This window comes from Synchiropus splendidus, chromosome 5 (assembly GCF_027744825.2).
Source record: "Synchiropus splendidus isolate RoL2022-P1 chromosome 5, RoL_Sspl_1.0, whole genome shotgun sequence".
NCBI lineage: Eukaryota > Metazoa > Chordata > Actinopteri > Syngnathiformes > Callionymidae > Synchiropus > Synchiropus splendidus.
Genome location: NC_071338.1, coordinates 30,552,332 through 30,571,389, shown reverse-complemented (window position 1 = coordinate 30,571,389; position 19,058 = coordinate 30,552,332). Strand labels below are relative to the sequence as shown.

Below are 19,058 nucleotides of genomic sequence, written 5' to 3'. Positions count from 1 at the left end.
GAAGTATTGTCTTTTTAATTTTCTTATTATTATCACTTTTATTTGGCTGTAGATAAAAAAAAAATGTATACATTTTATATTATTTCTCATTTTTACAACCAGCTTTCGATGAGTAATTTAAAAAAATAATAATTTATTTAATTAACATTTACTTAATTTTCTGTCAATAATTTGTGTTTATTTTTCTTGATTTCACTGTCTTTTTAGCATCACCTGAGAAGTTGTGTTGTTTCGATAAATTCATTCTTTAAATTTATTTTTTTCATTGCTCTTTTCATTCCACTTTTATACTGACTGTAGCGTCGTGCTGTTGTTTACTTCTGTTGCTGCATCACTAACAAGTATTTAGACACTAAACACAAACCATTAAAAAGACAGAAAATGAAGATAGTTTAAAGTGAGAGGGTAAAAACACAACAGACAATGATTTTTTTTTCTTTTCTCCGTCGCCACAGCGACTCAAGAGGAACTTCAGATACTGAGACTCTCAGCGATTTAAAAAGTGACCTGTTCCTTTCTTCATCTCACCACATCTGAAGACCAGAACACGACTCAAAACTTAGAAGTTTTCGGGCTCGACAAGTGTGATCTCTCTATCTCCTATGGAGATACGCACCCAGGCAACACACGCTTCCCTTCAGTCACAGCTGTCCTTCTTCATCATGAACCTCAGTACTAGTCCGCCTCTTTTCCATCTCCAACAATCCAAATCCAACACAGTCTCTCCACTCAACAACCCATTAGAACTCCCTGACTTTGTCTTCAAACTTCCCCACATGTTCCTGTAAAAACTTATCTCTGACCTTTTATCAAAGCCGGAGCCAAACACGAAGTGGGAGCAGGTCAAATTTCCGTCTTGAAACCCATGACAGCCGATGAAGTCTATTCACTATCTCACATATGGCAGGTCAAAGGTCGAGTCATTCTCAGCAGGAGTTGCTCCCTCTCTCACACACACACACACTACAGTAATAGATAGAGAGCGTACTGTTTTAATGGATTTCCACGATTGTGGCTTCATCTCAGGCGACAAAAACTGATCACTTAATAAACCACTCACACACAGAGCCGAGCATTTAATGACCTCCACTGTCCCTTCCGCCCTCTGGCTGTGTCTGCAGAACATTGACAGACATGTACGGGTCAAAGGTCACAAGGGAGGTCCCTAAAGCGGACGAGCACGATGCGTGAAGCACAGACCCCAGGTGGAAGATGGCCGACGGACATCTGATCAGATGTATTGATCGGAAGATATTGCATCCGGACGTGTTCATTACAGCAGCATCCGGCCATTTATCTGGTGGAAGATGGATTTAAAGATGGAGGTCACTAAAGGGGATGAACATTAGACAGAACTGTGGACGTCCACAGACAGATGTGTCCTTAAAATCAATTACCAGAGTCCAGTGGCAGAGATACTGAGTTATATTCTGTCAGGTTGCTCTTTGGTTTCAACTAAGGATGACATTTAAATGTTTATATATATATATATATATATATTTTTTTTTTTTTTTTTTTTTTAATAGATAAAATGTTTTCTTAAAAGTGTTTTTCTTCCCTTTTCTCTTTTTACACTTCTGTCACCAGAGCTTTTATTATTATTATTTTTGTTATTATTTTATTAATTTATTTACACACAACTTCAACCAATTTTAAAAGCAAACTTTCAGTAATGACAAAATAAGAATCACAAATCCTTTCACAAAATATCTTACATTGGCAAAAAGGCTCCATAAAAGCGCCCATAAAAACATGAATGTCTGATCTTAGCACCGCGAGCATGAGGAGCATCTGTAGCTTAACAGTCAGGATCAGTGTTAAAGTGTGTAAAAACACAAAGAGAAAAATGAATCATTTCAGCCAAAGAAGCCACAAAAAGAGGATGCCCTGAATTACCGATGACTCTGATCACTAATATATAGATCATTTCACATTGATAATATGAAGATCATCAGTTTAGTCGCTGATATTTAATGTCGACATTCAAATGCTTTTGTACTGTAACTCTCCCTCACGAATCGATCGTAAACCCGTGACCCACCTGATTTACGCTTGGTTCCGGGAGATTAGTTGTTTTCCCGGAGCAAAGCGAGACCTGCGGCTAAGGTCGAGATAATTCCTGCGTTCCACTCGACATTAATTCGTAGCAGGGAAACAATAAATAAAGGTGAAAAAACTTTAGATAAAGGAGAAGCCAGAGAAGTGGCCTTATCTCTGAGGACAGCAACACTACAGTTCACACTGGTGCATGTTCACATGTGATCATTGTTTACGTCCGACTCTATCTCGGCAAGATTGAGGCGCGCAATAAACACAAGGATTTGATATTTGATGGAAAAAAAAAATCTATACCAAGAAGAGAAATAATGTCTTTTATCTTAAGATTTGCAACTCAAACCTTGCTTTTGAAAAGAAACGCAATAAAGGTTGCACTTAGCTGCTGGTTATGACTGAGACTAAACTGGATACAAAAGAAACTAGTTTGTTCCAATGAAAGCACTTTTTTTTGTCTATATCTGTTGGAGGTATGTCGACGTCAATGTTAGCCTTGAACGCTGGTTGACTGTTGTTTGTTGAGAAGAAATAGCAACGTACTTATTCATGTAGCAATGTCAATTTTGTCAAAAACACTAGACCCTACTGAAGAAAGTAAACAAACGGTAGAGTCGTCGCTCATTTTAAGTCATGTTATTCAGTTTACCCTTTGGTGACCTGGGAATCTAGCTGCACTTCATCTTCCCACTTGGGTTCAAGTCAGCTCTGGAGCCCCCTCGATACAAAGAGATCATTTCAAGTGATGAACAGCGAGCGCTCTCGGTCTTAGAAGTATTGGGACACACCACACTTACGCGCAAAACCCAGTGTTAGGGCCAAAAACGAGTGTCAGTGTGAGAATTGGGGCAGGCCCAATGGGTCACAGTCGAGAGACGTAATGTCTCTTCCCTCGCTTCAATGTTCCCAAGTCATTCTCAATAAACGAGGATTTTTTTCTAGTTTTGTGATGAGTTTTCACGTTCATATTTGTTCCATTTTTAAAGCACTATGAGAATGAAAGAAAATAAAAATAAAAACTTGTCTCACTTTCCTTCGTATTGAATTGCTTTTTCCGACCCTCATCAATACCAACTCATGAATAAAAGAAAAGCAGGTCTGACTTCCTGAGCTGTAATTACAGATAATTATCGCTCTTTAGAGACTCCATCGCAGCAACTCAACCAACTGGCTCAAGTCAAATCTCCTTTGTAGCATTGAAGCAATTTCCAACGCAGCGGGATGATGGGAGATGGCGACACGTCGGATCGTTCCATGTCACATTAAGCGTATGTCTGGAAAGTAATGGCAGCTGGATTGTGTTTTTGTGCTCATCGCCTCCATCTGCTCGTCCCGTCTGGACCGACAAACTGCCGTGATTAACGCAGGGGTTTAACAAAGAGTGTTTGCCGAGTCGGAGCTATGATGTGATAATGACGCGACTGGCGTTGTTGTTTGACTGTAATGTGGAAACGCTAATGAGTGCTTGAGGACATTTCCTCACTGATCCTCGGAAGAATGAAACAGAGACAACACAAACGCCTCCCTTCAACATGAGACTGAGGGTGGGGAGCGTGAGGGAGAGGGGATGCTGGAGACGTGGGGGCAACAGAAGAAGGGCATGAAGAACGCAAGTCACAGCGTCGAGCAGCCCCTGTTTTCTCAAGTATGATGCCTTAGATTTCCCATCTTTAGTGCCCGTATCGCGCCACAATCGTAGAGATACTGGGTTCCATGATACGGGTGTTTCTCCTAACATACTTTCAATCCAATTGATCAAAGATTCACATGCCTTCATGGACGTGCAGCTTTGGCATCGCGGATGGTATATTCACTTTCGAGGTGACTTTAAACAATTGTTAATAAACTCACTGAAAATATTTTAATCTGAGGAGTTTTGGGATTTTTGTTGGGGCTTCTCTGGTGTTAATAACTATTGGTGAACAGGGAAAAAAATGAAAAGAAAGTCAGCATGAAGTGACCACAAACTGTATCAACAAGTCATCCTCACTCCCAATGCTCAATATACCTGCATTGACTTTGGGGAAGTGGACTTTTGCGTCCCATACTGACGACAAAGGCGGCCCTCAGATTTACGTGCCACGATGCCGGTGAAACATGACACTTCAATTGAAAATTGAATGCGTCAACATGCAGCACTGAAGGCTGCCTTTGTTATCAGCATAGGACGCAAAAGTCAACAACATCAATATATTACACCATGGGAGTGACAATGGGTTGGTCTCAACACCTGAGCTGAATCCTCGGCCTTAAGGTGGAATGACCAGAATGGTGTATGTCCACAGTGGTGGCCTGATAGATCAGAATGAGAATCAGAATCAAATTTATTGCCATGGTCAGTGGGGGGCCCACCAACTAGGAAAGTGCTGTGGAATAAAGTTCTGACAGAAAAATAAAATAAAATAAAATAAAATAAAATAAAATAAAATAAAATAAAATAAAATAAAATAAAATAAAATAAAATAAAATAAACTACAAAGACCTCCCTGGTGGGGTTCTTGTTTTCTGTGCCTGGAATCCCCCCAGTCCAGGTTGTGGCCGCGTCCTGGTTAAACCTGCGAGCGATGTCCAGGTTTAAGTTATGGCCTGGGCTAAACACATGGGTAGATTATGCATACCTGGTATACTCTCAGATCGTATGACCGCTTTGTTTTCCTTGGTATACATACCTGAAGGGGGATTTCCAGGTGAGACTATGCGTTATTGGTCAATTTAACGCGAACCCCACAATGGGTGTTTGTATGCTGTAACAAAAATGGACCCCTCCAATCACCTGCAGACTGAGACCCAAAACTCCTGGGCTTGAAGCAATAACTCCACCCTACTTTCAGTTTCTACTTTGGTCGACTTCAGAATGCTCTGCGCAGAAGGTCACAGAGGGGTGACGCCACGAAACTTGTCCCCCCTCCAACATCAAACCTTGAGACACAAACCTCCAGCCTCGCCATCCCAGACGACGGCAGGGCTGATAAAGTCGGGTTTTATTGAGAAAAAGGCACCGGGCTAATTACCGCAGCGTCTGCCGAGGCTTCTCCGAGAGGCGATCACCTCCAGCCTGTCGGGCTGCGATCAATATTGATCAATACCGACCGTGGCGACATAAATTGGCTCCCAGCTGCAATAAAAGGCAAGTCGTCAATATTTAAATGTTTTTAAACCGTGAAATACGGCGGCTTGACGACTCGTCTATCGCAGGCTCCTATCTCATCGCCAGCCTGGGCTCTCAATGTCATTTTTTATTCATGCGGATGTGTCGATGGAGACGAATCGCCCCATTAACTCCTCCCCCTACATCAATACCGCCAACATAACACAACGCAGGGGAACCATCAGCGCGTCCTCTGGGGTAGAGGCGTCGGCGGGACTGGTCAGACGTAACGGCTCACATTTGAGGCGGGGACATGAGAACCAGCATTAACTAAACATTAACAAAGTTGCGTGCACTTGCGCTTACGTTGTTTGGGTTGAGTCAGAGTTCAGCCGACAGCTCCGAGGTTAAAACTGATGAACAAAACAACATCTGGCCTTTCCTTTCTTTTTGTGTTTCTCTGTGCCATGTCGAGTACACTTACAACAGTGGAAGTGGAAACCAAGCATGCCGCACCAGATGGAATGTGTTAGCCTGTGCTCCTAGCTTTGGGTCTGTCAATCATCTGTGAAGCTTTCTTGCATTTGTAACCACACGTGAACGCATCATCTCATTTACTTTGTTACTCTAAAATACTAACAAACCTCGACTGAATATTTGTCGCACTCATTTATCATCTCAAAAAACACAAGTGGAAGATGTTTCTTGTGTAGTTTTATATGGCCTGGTCTGAGGTTTGAGTCAGCATACGTTCTCTGTGAGATCGGCATTGTGTCCGCATGTCAACTATGAATGATGTCACTAAGAACTGCAGTAGGTATAGAGTGTTTTTGAGACCAGCCTCTGTGTCAAGACCAGCCTCAAGACCACATTTTCAATGTCTTGGTCTTGATTTTATCTCGACTCTATCTCGTCTTGGTCTAGACCATTTATTTATTTATTTTTATGGATTTATTTATTTTCAAGACACGGGTGAAGCCATTTTCCCCAAAAATGGTTTCAATTTTTTTCTCCAATTTCAAGAGTATCAAATTCCCGACCAATAAAATCTTGCTTGTTGATGCGCTGTTCAACAAATGAAAGACCAAGCACCTCCACTGTGACGCCAATGTGTTGGATTTAGCACCCCACATGCAGTGACAGAGACTCCATTGAGCGCTCACTCAGCCAAATTCTGTCTGAAATTACGAGCAAACCACAGGGCAGTACAGAGGATTCTAACCTTTGCTTTATTGAGCCTTAAATGCTGAGGGCGGTAAAAAAAAAACAACCTCTGGCTCTCATTGTTGCTATTAAAAATTTGACATTAGAAGCGCTCCGCTGCTACAACTGGCTTCTCCTGAGGAAGACACTGTAAAATTCTTGAATTACTTGATGCATATATATATATATATATATATATATATATATATATATATATATATATATATATATATATATATATATATATATATATATATATATATATATATATACTGGAAGCCATAGGGGGCGGTCTTGCAGTGACTATCCAATGCATAGCTTTAGTGAGACGGGAAGAAGACGTAACAATGGCGAAAATTCTCCGTCTTCCAGTGGCGATATATATTTGCCATGATTGTTTTAGAGTTTGTCGTTGTCATAAACCTTTGACTGTGGGCTGTCCCCCAGGTGGATTTATTGGTGGTTGGCAATACCAACGTAAAGACCAGATGGAAGCATTTGATCAACGACGGTAACACCGTTTGAAAAGGACATCGAATTTCGTACATTAGGGAAGCATAAATGGGGCTTAATCTATTGCAGATGATCTACTAGTGGACGGTATGGCGAGTGGTAATGGAACTGGTTTGGTGCACAAATATTCCAATATTCAAAGAAGAGAAACATCTATAGCTGAGATTTTAAAAGAGTCTGTTTGACTAACCATCGTTGCTGTTTGGCACAGCTACCAGTCTGAGATATAAATAGACTCGCAGGCTGTGTTATTTATCTTGTGTCTCAGAGAAATAAGAGTTAGGGCAGTGAAATAGTGTTTCCAGCTTCATAAGATGTGTTGATAAGAATACATGTCAACGATGTGGAGGTGACAACATAAGAGCAGCTCAAAGGTTTCTCCTGGTGTGTTGACTCACAAACAATGTTGCTGTTTTTCCTTTTGTTCTTTCACATGAAACACTTTAGTCGGTTTGTTTGTTTCCTCCTCAGCATGTCACCATGACAAAAACATTCCCAATTTATTTTCCAAATTGCTTTTAAATGTTACATGCTCATCAAAATTCAATTTACAAAGAAACATGTTTCACTTTGATCTCTGGTTCTAAGTGGAGTTGTCTATCATTCAAAATAAAAAGAAAAGAAAAGAAATAAATATTATGTCTCGGAAAAGTGAACAGACAGGAAAGTTATAAAAGCTCGGAAAACAGGAAGTGGTTCTCGCTCAACAGGAAGTTAAACTTTCAGACTCTTTCGGAATCTGTTTGCGATCGCAAACTGCAGAAGTGGTGAGCACGGACGAGGATCTGAAAAGCTGGAGACAAAGTTCCAAATAATTATCTCGCTCATATCCTGCTGCTTCTGTCCCCTCACGGTGTCACAAGGCTAAAGAACAGTGGCCCAGCCACTGACCCAAATGACTGGATAGCTCAAGTCACAGAGGTGACTTACTTGAAAGCAGCCGAACCTCGATCAAGATTGTAATATTTAAAAGGGTTAATTGAGCAGCGTCCAGGGAAATTAAAGGATATTATGGAGAGGATGTTTTTAGAGAAACACACCCAGGAGGAGAGTCTGTTTTCGTCTCATAACTGGGAGTAAGTTTGAGGTCAGTGGGCCTCATCGGGGATTCATTTGCTGGAAAAGTGCTAAATAATTAGGACTAATGTGACACGGCAGAACGCTGCCTCTCCTCCGGTCAGTCCCGCCGCAGCTATCGGGGTCAAGCGACGCCCCGTTTCTTATCTTAATTAAGGCGGAAAGCTTTGCTGAATGCACAGGCTTCCTTTCAGAGGTGGCCAGTGAAACCAGCGGGCTGCTTCGCCTCAGCGTCTCAGAGGGTTAATTACCTCGCTGAGATGGCGGGAAATCCAGGTGATGCAGCAATATTAAACTGCAGACATGGCCGCCGGCCACGGAAGACACTTTGACTCGGCTGTGTCATTTCTCAGGCTGAGATATCTCCTTTTTGTCTCGTTACCGTCTGCTTATTAATGGAATAAATCTTCAGCCTCATCCAGGCCATTGTTCTCAGACTAATGGAGCTGCTGCCCAGGAGTGGGAACATTACGCGGGTGTTGTACGAGAGTTTATTAAAGGAGAAGTTTTGAAGTGTGCCAAACTTTATTTTCTGAACTGCTCTGGTTCCAACCCGCGTCTGCAGTCGGGATTCGGGCTCAGTGAAGGAAAGAACGGGATCACTGTAGCAAGAAGTCTTCTTCGGTTTACGCAATACCTTGCGCTGCCATAAGGGAACATTTGGGGCGTCAGTCTCTGAAGGTGAAAAAGATGAAGACAATATATGGAAGAGAAGCTCTGCAACCTCTGAAGGATCTGATGGAACCACAGGCAGAGGAGTCCAAATTCTTTTAACTTCTAATCGTGTCAGGTTATTTTCAGATTCACCTAGCTTCACTTCTCAAATCTTTGCTCATGCCAGAGTGTTATTTCATTCTTCTATTAATGCAACCCTCTGGTTGTCATCAGTAGGAAAAAACAAACTGACATACAAACTTTAATGTCGACTTAGCATTAGCAAAAACGCAAAAGTAGCATTAGCTTAGCATCGGTTTTGTATTTAACCATTAGAATGCAGCAACTAATTTCATAAAAAAAATATCTGAAATAATGCCACTTACAAATCTACTTAAATAGCATGTAGCGCTATCATAATATTTCCTACTAAAACAAAAAATTACGCATAGACAGCTAAATGACTTCAAAGGCATTGCGGTCTTTTTTGTCCCTTCTTCAGCACATGCTTTTTTTTTCCTCCACCTGTCTTCTTCCTCTCTCTTTTAAACACTTTGCGATTTGATCGATGCCTTCCCCGTTTCAAAGCCTCGACAATTGTACTTCCATCACGGACAAAAGGCTACACTTCCGCCTCAACTGCCCGCCATCTTCCACAACCTCTGGATTGACCTCCATTTTTCACAGTGACTCGACAGCTGAAGGTTTTGGTGGATAGCACGATCATGAGCTCAGTCATCTGAGACACAGAGTAGAGCAGCTACTATAGTATTTTTCTGCCTTTAGCAGACTCAGAAACTACTCTTCATTCAAAGCGATGAACAGACTGACGCAGACAGCCATGACACAATGAGCACAGGCAAAAATAAAGTGCTGAATAAAATCTCTTTTTCCCAAACTACATGCAAGATCGGAAAAGGTTCCACAGCTGTCACTTGTCCATAAAGGATGTGTAAAAGCTGAGGAATCTTTAAAAAGGACTTTAAATATCAGGAAGCTGAACTTAATGAAAAATATGTATTCATGAAGAACAGGACAATAGCTGTCTGACCTTTCCTCTGTCAGCCGCAGCTCTATATCTATCAAATATCTCTTTTTCTGTCAAAACGAAATGCGCTGTGGAGCTAAATTAGGTTTGATGGAAAGGGCGGTGTTTTTTTCTCCTCGCGACAATGGCTCTTACTTTGCACACACGCCACACCTCACCTCCTCGCAGACACATAAATGAGCTTCTTCGCCGGAACAGATAGGAAGTCACTATCTCTCCGTCATGCATCTACAAACAGAGCTCTTTTTTTTTCCCCCTCACGGATAAGTGAAGATCTGAGAGTGTGAGATTGACAGCAGAAGCCGCCGCACTGACACCGATTTGGTGATAACCCGGCTACAGTCCTCGGATTCTCCCCGTCGAAATATGAGCCGACTTCCAGGGAGGTCCATTAATTCTGCCTTCTCGCGCTTTTACTTCACATTTCAAATAAATCTTATCATTTCATTTGCATATTTGACTGCAGGTGAGATAGTGGTAATGAGAATCCTCTGTTCGCTGTGAGATCATGACCACCAGGCCTCGCCATCTCGCAGAATATGCTCGAAATGGAATTCAGTTGTCGCTATCTGCTGATCAGCGCCAACGTAACGCAGCTTGATAGACACCAGGTGGCGTCGTAATCGCTCGGGTGTGGTAGTGTTTCATCCAGGACACAAAAAATGGCAGCTTGCTCCCACTTTGTGACGGTGTCAGGTGAAGTGGACTTGTCATGGTGTCGCTCTTTCACTGAAAACCATTGCAGACAACAGACAGATCAGTCGCAGAAGCCGGTTGTATTGAGACAGAAACGAAGGTGTGACATTAGTGTTTTGGAGAACTGCGGTTGGAGAGTCTGTTGGAAACTCTGCGGAAAAGAAACGGCAGATCAGACAGCCGTGAGTAGTTGTAACTATGCTGAAAAATCGAATGTCAACCGCTTCCTCCCGACCGCCGTCTGACACAGACGATGTGGAAATAAGCTTCCAATTCAGACAGTATGATGCGTGACTGAAATAAATATTCAGATTCTTACTCGTACAATGGTTGACTATATCAAGGGAAGTGGCCATATTAGTTCATCAACAAAGGTTGAAGGATATTGTCAAGTATAAAGCCTGTTTGGTCCCGTGCTACGTAGCTCCAGCACCATGCTATTTAACCCTCTCATCCAATAAACGTATCATCATTCCCTCATTTGTGACCAAGAGCCTTCACCCAAGGAAGACTTTTGTCTCCAACCTGGATAAGTCATTCCATCCTTTCAGTACCAATTGACTCATGAGGCTTCGTGAAACAGTGTCCTCAGCTCAGCTCAGCAGGTGTCGCTCTTGGTTTAAAAATGAGGTGTCATTTTAATAGTTGTTCAAATCCAAAAATTTTGAGCTGAGAGTGCCACTTTGTGGGCTCCGAAAACGACGGCACTGTTTCATGAAGCCTCATCAGCCCATCAATGCAGGTCAGATCAGGCTGTGACACTGGTGATGGGTGCCCCTCCCACACGATAGCCCGCTTGCATTAGAACCATGTCAGGTTCTCTCATGAGGATACTCCACCTACTCGTACCACTTGTCACAAGCTTTAGGTAGTGACTGGACGGTGGCCTGGATGTTTACTGGATGCATTTCTAATTCTTCAAAAATGAAAGAATAGGGATGGATGGATGATGGGTGGGTGGACATGTGGATCCATGGACAGCATAGTCACCTCATTCACAGGTCGACTGGAAGCTAATTCGAAACTCTGAAATGAAATTTAAAGAGGAATAGATGCCTAAAGGCAGCTGTTGATAGCATGAAAACACATTGGGTGAAGCTGCTGTACAGATGCATCAGGCCAAAGGTCCTCAATCTAATGTAGCCATTGTTCTTAAATCTGTTCTACATCAACATGCAGCAGAGCATTCCTTCGTATTTATGGCTTGAATTTATGACAGCTGTCTTCAGAGAAGTCTCTTTTCTTGAAAGCACATCCCTTTATCATTGATAGATGTTTTTAAAAATGTAATTGTGTCTTTGAGAACGTGCAATTGGTCCCCACAGTACTGTACTGAAAACTGCTCCGACATAATGGAGTTGAAAGCAAAGGGACTTTCCAAAAAACCAACCACATCCAGTCCTCTGAGTTCACTTCATTGCCTCCGGGCTCCACTGCTCGCCCGAGGGAAACAAACCACTGCTCTAAATCTTTCATTCCGCCCACCGCTGGACTGCTGCACCTGAGTTGTGGTCAACCAACAACGTCATTGGACTGGTGTGATTCCATTCTATTTCCATTTGTTTAAATGTAGATAAAACATGCTTCGATTCCGGATCATTTCAGGCTTTGTGTGAATGAAAGGTGCATCGTTCACAATGTCACTGAAAACACTGAAGGACACGTGGCTGGCCTGTATGTGGTGCTGTACTGCTCCATGTAATGAGGGCACCATCCACTCAGGCACCAGATTGCAAAGTTACGAGACGGTGATGGGCCAATGAGGCTTCATGAAACTGTGCTCCTGATTTAAAAATGACATCAGGTTGCACTGAAATTGAAATTAGAAGTCTCTTTGTATCAAAACATCTTTTTGTTGATTCAAGAATCAGACCAAAATCTGACTGGTCCACTGGCTGAACGTGGCAAGAACTGATAAATAAAACACATCCTGCATGTCAAATATGGATTTTAAAATATCAACGTCTGCGTGGAAGGAATGCACAATAAGTCCAGATAGAAGACATGGGGGTGCAACTACCAGAAGTCAGGAAGATAAATCCAGTGGAGACATGAATGATGGAAACAGGAAGGATTGGAATAATGAAGAATGCAAAAAGAGAAATATGCATTAGAAGAGAAAGCCAGAGTCATAATAAGTCTCTTGCAGAGGAAAATAGAGGTCATGGAGCATCAGAAGAGAGCCAGATTGTCGGAGAAAGTTTGGCGCGAAGGAAGGATTGAACTGTCTTTTGGCAGTGACTCCCAATGTCACTGCTTTATCTCAGACTCCTCCAGCTCTTCTTCTTGAGTCTCTAAACTTCAAGAGGCTAAAGAGAGTGTCCTATAACCAGTATTTCCAGTAGTCCAGGATTTTTTTTAAATCGATTGCTTCGGCCAAAAATGGCCGATCTTGCAGCAGATTAAAAAAAAAAAAAGAGTTATCTATCTTTCTGGAACAGCATGTCACGGAATAAGGAACTTAACTTTAGTATTTCAAGTGCAAAGAACACACAATAAATAAATAAATAAATATACATGCTAAATGAAAAATGATGATGAATAAGTACCTTTTTTCTATATTATAAAGTTCCGTGAGTAGTTTCCAGGCTGACAGCGTGTAGTGAGCACTCGTTGTTTTCTTCCAGAGCTCCTCACAACAGCGGAGACTGACGGTGGTTTGGATGGGCAGAGTCTGAGAGGTAAAGGTGGCAATTGAAACAGTAGCTGCTGATATGTTCCACAAGGTCGGGATGTAGACGGTCAGAAATAGCCTGAGATGGATCTTGTGGTCAGCCATGTTTGTTTACGTCGCACTAGTTAGTTCCTCCTTCTATACTACTCTTCCATCATGGGGACTTTGACACTTATGAATGGATTCAGAATCGTTCATGTATGGATTGCGACCATTGGCGCCAATAATTGTGGGCAAATGTGAGCGTTTCATGTCGTACAAATGTGAGCGTTTCGTGTCATATAAATGTGAACGTTTCGTGTCGTGGAATTGGAGGGAAAATCGCGGTGCATCGCCATCACTCAGTGGGACTCAATATCTTTCCATGAGATAAAAAAACCCCGTCATAATCTAAATAGGAGCAAATCAAACTTGTTTTTACGCCATAAGTTTTAAGAGCCTCGAAATAGAGCTGTATCACTTTCCCAGGCTTTTCCGCCGTGTTGACGCAGTGCTAGCATTAATTAATGGCCATCAGGTATGATGGCACCTCAGATCAGGGTGTCTGGATCTGGAGTTAGCTTCAACACAGCAGGCAGTGACGCTGGCTCTTCACTTCTCCTCATTAGCACATAGATTTTATCATTTGTCCACACCAGGTCCTTAAAGCGGATCCATCGCTGGAGGAAGAGCACGCTGACATCAGCCACTGGCTGTAGTTAATAAGGAGATGTGGACTCATGAACACCGCTCTTCTATCTGCGTGGAACGGTAATGAAGTAGAAGGGATAGGTGATATTAGTTGCGTGTTTGCGTCGGTGGAACGTGCAAATAACTTGGCAGAAAAGCTACTTAAAGAGAATATAGAACGCTGCCCTCTGCGCCGGATCTCGACTCTCATTTTCAACCGTCATTTCTCTCCTTCCTGCTGCTCTCCCACACACACGCTCCCCTTTGAAGTTCGCATGTTCGCGGCTTGGCGTGTGCATACATGTAGCGCTGTGAATGCAAATGACTTGGTGTGAGATTGTGTATCAATAAGTGAGGAGCGCGAGTGGAAGTCAGACCTGAATTCAGACTTTGTGATGGAGACGCGCCGCTGAGTGATGAGAGACTCCAACTGACTCCAGTCTCATCGCGGCTCAGCGTGCGTGCGTCAGAGGCGGCGAGGGAAGTCGGAGTGTGGATCGAAATGACAACCAGATGGAAGAATGAGGAAAACTCTTAAGTGTGTAAGAGAAACTTTAAAAAAAAAAAAACATTAGTGGAGGGAGTAAACAATTCTATACTTCTCTAGAGTTATGGGGATTTGTTTGGCCTCAAAAATATGTCGCGATGCAACAAAGAGTGTTCAGAGTGGGATGAGTGAAACTCTACTTTTAGACAGAACAGAGCTAAATGGATTCATCTTCGCTAATAACCATAATCATTTTGAATACCGCGTGAACAACATCATATTGGATCGATTTAATGTAGAAAATGCCTTCCCTGCTTGCTGTTTGTAAGTCTTTTACATGGGTGTATTACGGAAAAGCATAATTTCAGTTTTTAATTCAGGATGTTTCAGTTCAGCGCGCACAAATCTTAGTGTCTGCATGTCAAGTCTTTGGCAACACCCTCCTGATGACCCGAAGATGTTCAGTTACATCTTGTTCTTGACAGATTCTTGACGCCAAACATTGTAGAGCATGGAGTCCCATCACTACCACATGAATGCGTTTAGTACCTTGTGCTAGTGATGGGCTTATGAGGCTTCATGAAACAGTGTCCTCCTTTCCAGAGCCCACTATATGGCTCTGCTTACTCTAAAATGCTTGGATTTGAACAACCATTTCAAGCTAACCACACATAATTTTTTCAAAAACCAAAAGCGCTATCTCGTGAGCTCTGAAAATGAGGACACTGTTTCATGAAGCTTCATCTGCCCGTCACTCGCTCCACTAGACCTGATTGATTTCACATGACTGAAATGAAAATAACCTCCTTCTTCTTCTTTCTCACTTTCCTTCTTGGATTGATGTTTGTATAGAGAAGTCTTTTATGGAGGTGTAGAACAGAAAACATCTGACCCCTCCTTCAAATTTTGGGATGGATTGTTCGGCACATCATGTCAGAAAGAAGGAGATCTTGCAGCTGATATGAGTTTCCTTTGTCCGCATTGAAAGGAGCCAGATGAGGAGGTTCGGGCATATCATGAGGACGCCCTCTGGGCAGCTCCCTTTGGAGGTGTTTCAGGCACGGCCAGCTGGCAGGAGACTGAGGTGTCGACCCAGGACCAGGTGGAAAGATGAGATCTCTTCACTGGCCTGGGAGCCTCGCAGGATCCTCCAGTCAAATCTAGCAGGCGTAGCCCCGGAGAGGGGACCTAGATTATTGAGCGAGGATGGATGGATGGATTGGTTCAGCACTTGCAAATCTTATTGGCCGCTTGTCGGGTCTTTCACAACATTTTTATTTGAGTTCAGAAGCAAACTTTGGCCAGAAAGACTCCTGACCCGAAGTTTCTCACTGATATGATATAATCGAGCGCACCATCTCTGCCCCTGCAGCCTCCCATAGAGGACAGACTCATCAGCGGTCTCCACCACACACACTTGACATTTGCGCACTGGAGCGTAGAAAGGGCAAGAGCTGCTGAGTTACTGCAGGATCTGAGTGGCTTCAGAACTTACCTGCTAACAAGGCACCCTCCTCTCACTAATGCACTCAGTGGCCTGAGTCCAACAGTTTGGGATGAAAAGCTGAACAAACCCAACAGGTCTGAGTTTGTAAGATTAGATCCAGGATTATTTACCTGTCCATCATGCAAAAACCCCTTTGTCAGATTTTTGGAATCCATCTCTTGGTACAAGATCAGTCCTGGGCAAGGCATGGCCTGAAGGCCACATGTATCTGAGCCTTTCTTCATCTGATCAACGCATCAGAAGCCGTTCCCCCGGAGTACCAACATGTGAGAACCGCACTTCTAGATCAACATAAAGCCAAGAATCTCGCCATCTCCGTCAGAGTTGGGCTCCAGAGTTTTTCCCCTAGTTTCGTCTCGTGAGGAGCTCAGACGGAATCAAACGGCATCACCTGCTGTCAGCTGAGTCTGTTCCTCTCTCCTCCGTCTCACCTCATCCTCCAGCTCTCATCAATCATTCCACCCACTTCACTCGACCTCCTTCTCCGCCGCTCTTTTCTCTTTAGCCTCGTCTAATTGTTACACTGCTCCGACGCTTAAGTCGCCCTGCGGAGGACGCTCGGCGGAACGCTGCTGGCTCTAACCTTGTGTGCGGGGGGGAGTTGGGGTGGAGAGGGATTGAACAAGACTCCGCCGACAGAGCTGATTAGCTTCACGCGGCTCCTGTCACAATAAGATCTGTTTACTAGCAGAACCTCAGCAATTACCAGCTCCCTGAGGGGGAAGCAAGTGAGCACCTGGGGAGCAGTAACACCTCCAGCCTGGGGGACGGGCGGAGGGGGCCATTAAGGAGGAGAGCCGGGATAAGTAACACATCCCAGGAGGAAGATCACTTCAGCTACGGGACAGCTAAGCCAAATATTCATCTGATTTGTTACAAGAAATTCACAAATCATCAAGTGAAAACTGGTCACAAACACATGGTAATACACAACTCAAGGTGGGCCGTCCTCCTCACGGTAGCATCCAGCCTTAAGATTGGTCCAACGTGTCTTGCCCGACAGGAAATGAGTGCCACCCGCTGCCTTATCCTAACTGAAACCTCCATCTTGCTTTTACGTGACAAATACTAAAGACTTTCACAAAGCAGCAAGGTCCCCGTTGTTTCATTTCTGAGCACTGTATCACGAGCGCAAGCTTCCAGGCTCGAGTCCTACGACCAGACTATTTTACCAAGTGGAACGGCTTGACCAATCCAACACCTCAACAGACGCTTGGAATACAAAGAGGATGACATTGAGCAGTCTGAACGGTCGGGGACTGCAGGCCAGGATGTGTGGACCAGGACTTGACTACATTTCTAAACCGCTACCAGTCCGTCTCTCTGGATTTAGATTCTGTAACTACAGACAAACAACACATGGATCACCTTGTTGCCAGTAGGTTTGGATGGAATCTCTACGAACATGTCCTGTCTCAAATGACTGACATCCAGATGGCCATGACCAGAGCACACAGAGACCATGTCCAAGACCATTGAGGCGGTGAGACCAAGATCAAGATCAAACTGGAAGTCAAATTAAAGGTTCGTTCCAATGATGGCATTGAAGTGATTTATTCTGTTTACTGGATCAGGTAAGTCTTGGTGTTGTGGTAGGACTTGAAACTTGGTTTTGAGGGCCATGGTTGAGGGTTAAGGATTAAGGATAAAGGGAGGAATCAGAGTTCACCCTCGGTCTCAGCCTCGACTGAGTTTGGGTTAGGTGGCCCGACTACGACACGTCCAGACAGAGAAATGATGGTAACCAGAAACCAGTGTGTGTCAGACCCACAGGCACAGACACACAAAAACACCCTCTGTATCTATAAGAGCTACCAAAGACCTGAAACACTGAGCCGCTCATTCTCACCTTTCAGTCCATATCTAATGCTCAGTCAGAGGTTATGAAAGTTCACTAGCGTTTAAGAGCCTCTGAAAGTGACCGATTCTCTAATAGTCTGTAAACTGACCATTGAAATGATTGAATCGATGCGAGAACCCAATAAACAGGAGGAGGAGTAACAGGCCTTGAATTAACAGTGAAACACTATTGACGTGTGGAGCCTGCCTGCCGATGTGACCTGAAATAAACAGCAGCACAAAGACCCTCCAACACTGCGACGCTCCTCAATTAAATCCATCAATTAAAGCAAGGTTTTCGTGGCGTTTATGTTTTCATAATTTCTGAAATATTGGACGATTATATTACAATGAACTCAACACACGTGGACAGGGACCACGAGCCTTGGGAGCGAACAAGGTCCACTTTTCATATTTCATAACCTCGCCACCACAAAGACGCTGAAAAAGCAGCTCAGGCTTCCTTGAGCCGCGACAGCTGTGCACCTTTTAGTTTCATGAATTCAGTCCGATTCAGTGACGGGCTTGTGCTCTCAATGCTACTGTATCACACAATTCAAATTGATTTCTCTCTCGCTGGTCGAGACTAAAAGATTCATTTGGACATGCTTTATAAATTGGTTTCACCATTGAGAATTGGGTCAAACTTTTGTTTGGTTTCTAAACTTTCATAAAAGACTAGAGCAAAAAAATGTATGTCAGTTTTGAAGTTTTGAAGTTACAGTGAAATACATTCAGCGATGAAGACGCTGATGAACGTATTTGTTCTCCGACACCAAAGATACGTTGCTAGATTAGCATTTGAGCTATACAGTAGTCATTTATGAAGACTTCACCTTCACTGAACTGGTCGTCGGTTCTGATCATTGGTTTTCTTTTATTTCATTGGGTTTATTTCAGTTTCATGTTTTCCTTGACGTACTGGCGATTACAATGTTGATTCCTGTGGCCGATAAATTGCATCTTCTTCTGTGAGGATTATGGCAGTCCTTTCTTTCATTGAGCTTGTGTGTGTGTTTTTCACATATATTTACATTTTTTATTCATAGTTTTATTCAAGATTCTCAATACGAATGATAAGCAATGGAAGGACATATTTTTAAAGTGCTTTATTTCAAGGTATTTTCATCGTTATTCTTTATTTATTTTGAGGGACAAAAAAATCCTAGAATTATTCATGTAAATAATCTAATTCAGAAATAAAAACAGAAAAAATGAACATCAAAAAATAATGAATTGAAAGCCCGGGGCAGCCCTTTGTCCACCTCTGGTGCCGTGTCACGCGGGAGGTAAACTTCAGACCCCATTGAAACACCTATGTGTAAATGTGCTTCTTAGAAACCTGACTTTGTAAAAAGAGTCAGTAATGACACCTTGTGAGTGAGAATGGGTTACTGGTGACACATATGAATACGGTGGCTTTGGCATTCAACGAGAGAAACGTCGCCATGACGTACCCATCAGTACATACAGCATATCAAGCAACCACCCGCTAATGCTGTCAAACCAACAACAATGGTACCAGTAAAGCATCTCTTCAGTGTGATGATG

The 19,058-nt window shown here is 43.1% G+C and overlaps 1 protein-coding gene across 3 annotated transcripts in view; it reads right to left on the bottom strand.

Moving 5' to 3' along the window:
- The window catches only part of LOC128758949 (MAM domain-containing glycosylphosphatidylinositol anchor protein 1), a 194,075-nt gene that overhangs the window by 74,908 nt on the left and 100,109 nt on the right, over positions 1–19,058 (bottom strand). The window lies entirely within an intron of this gene.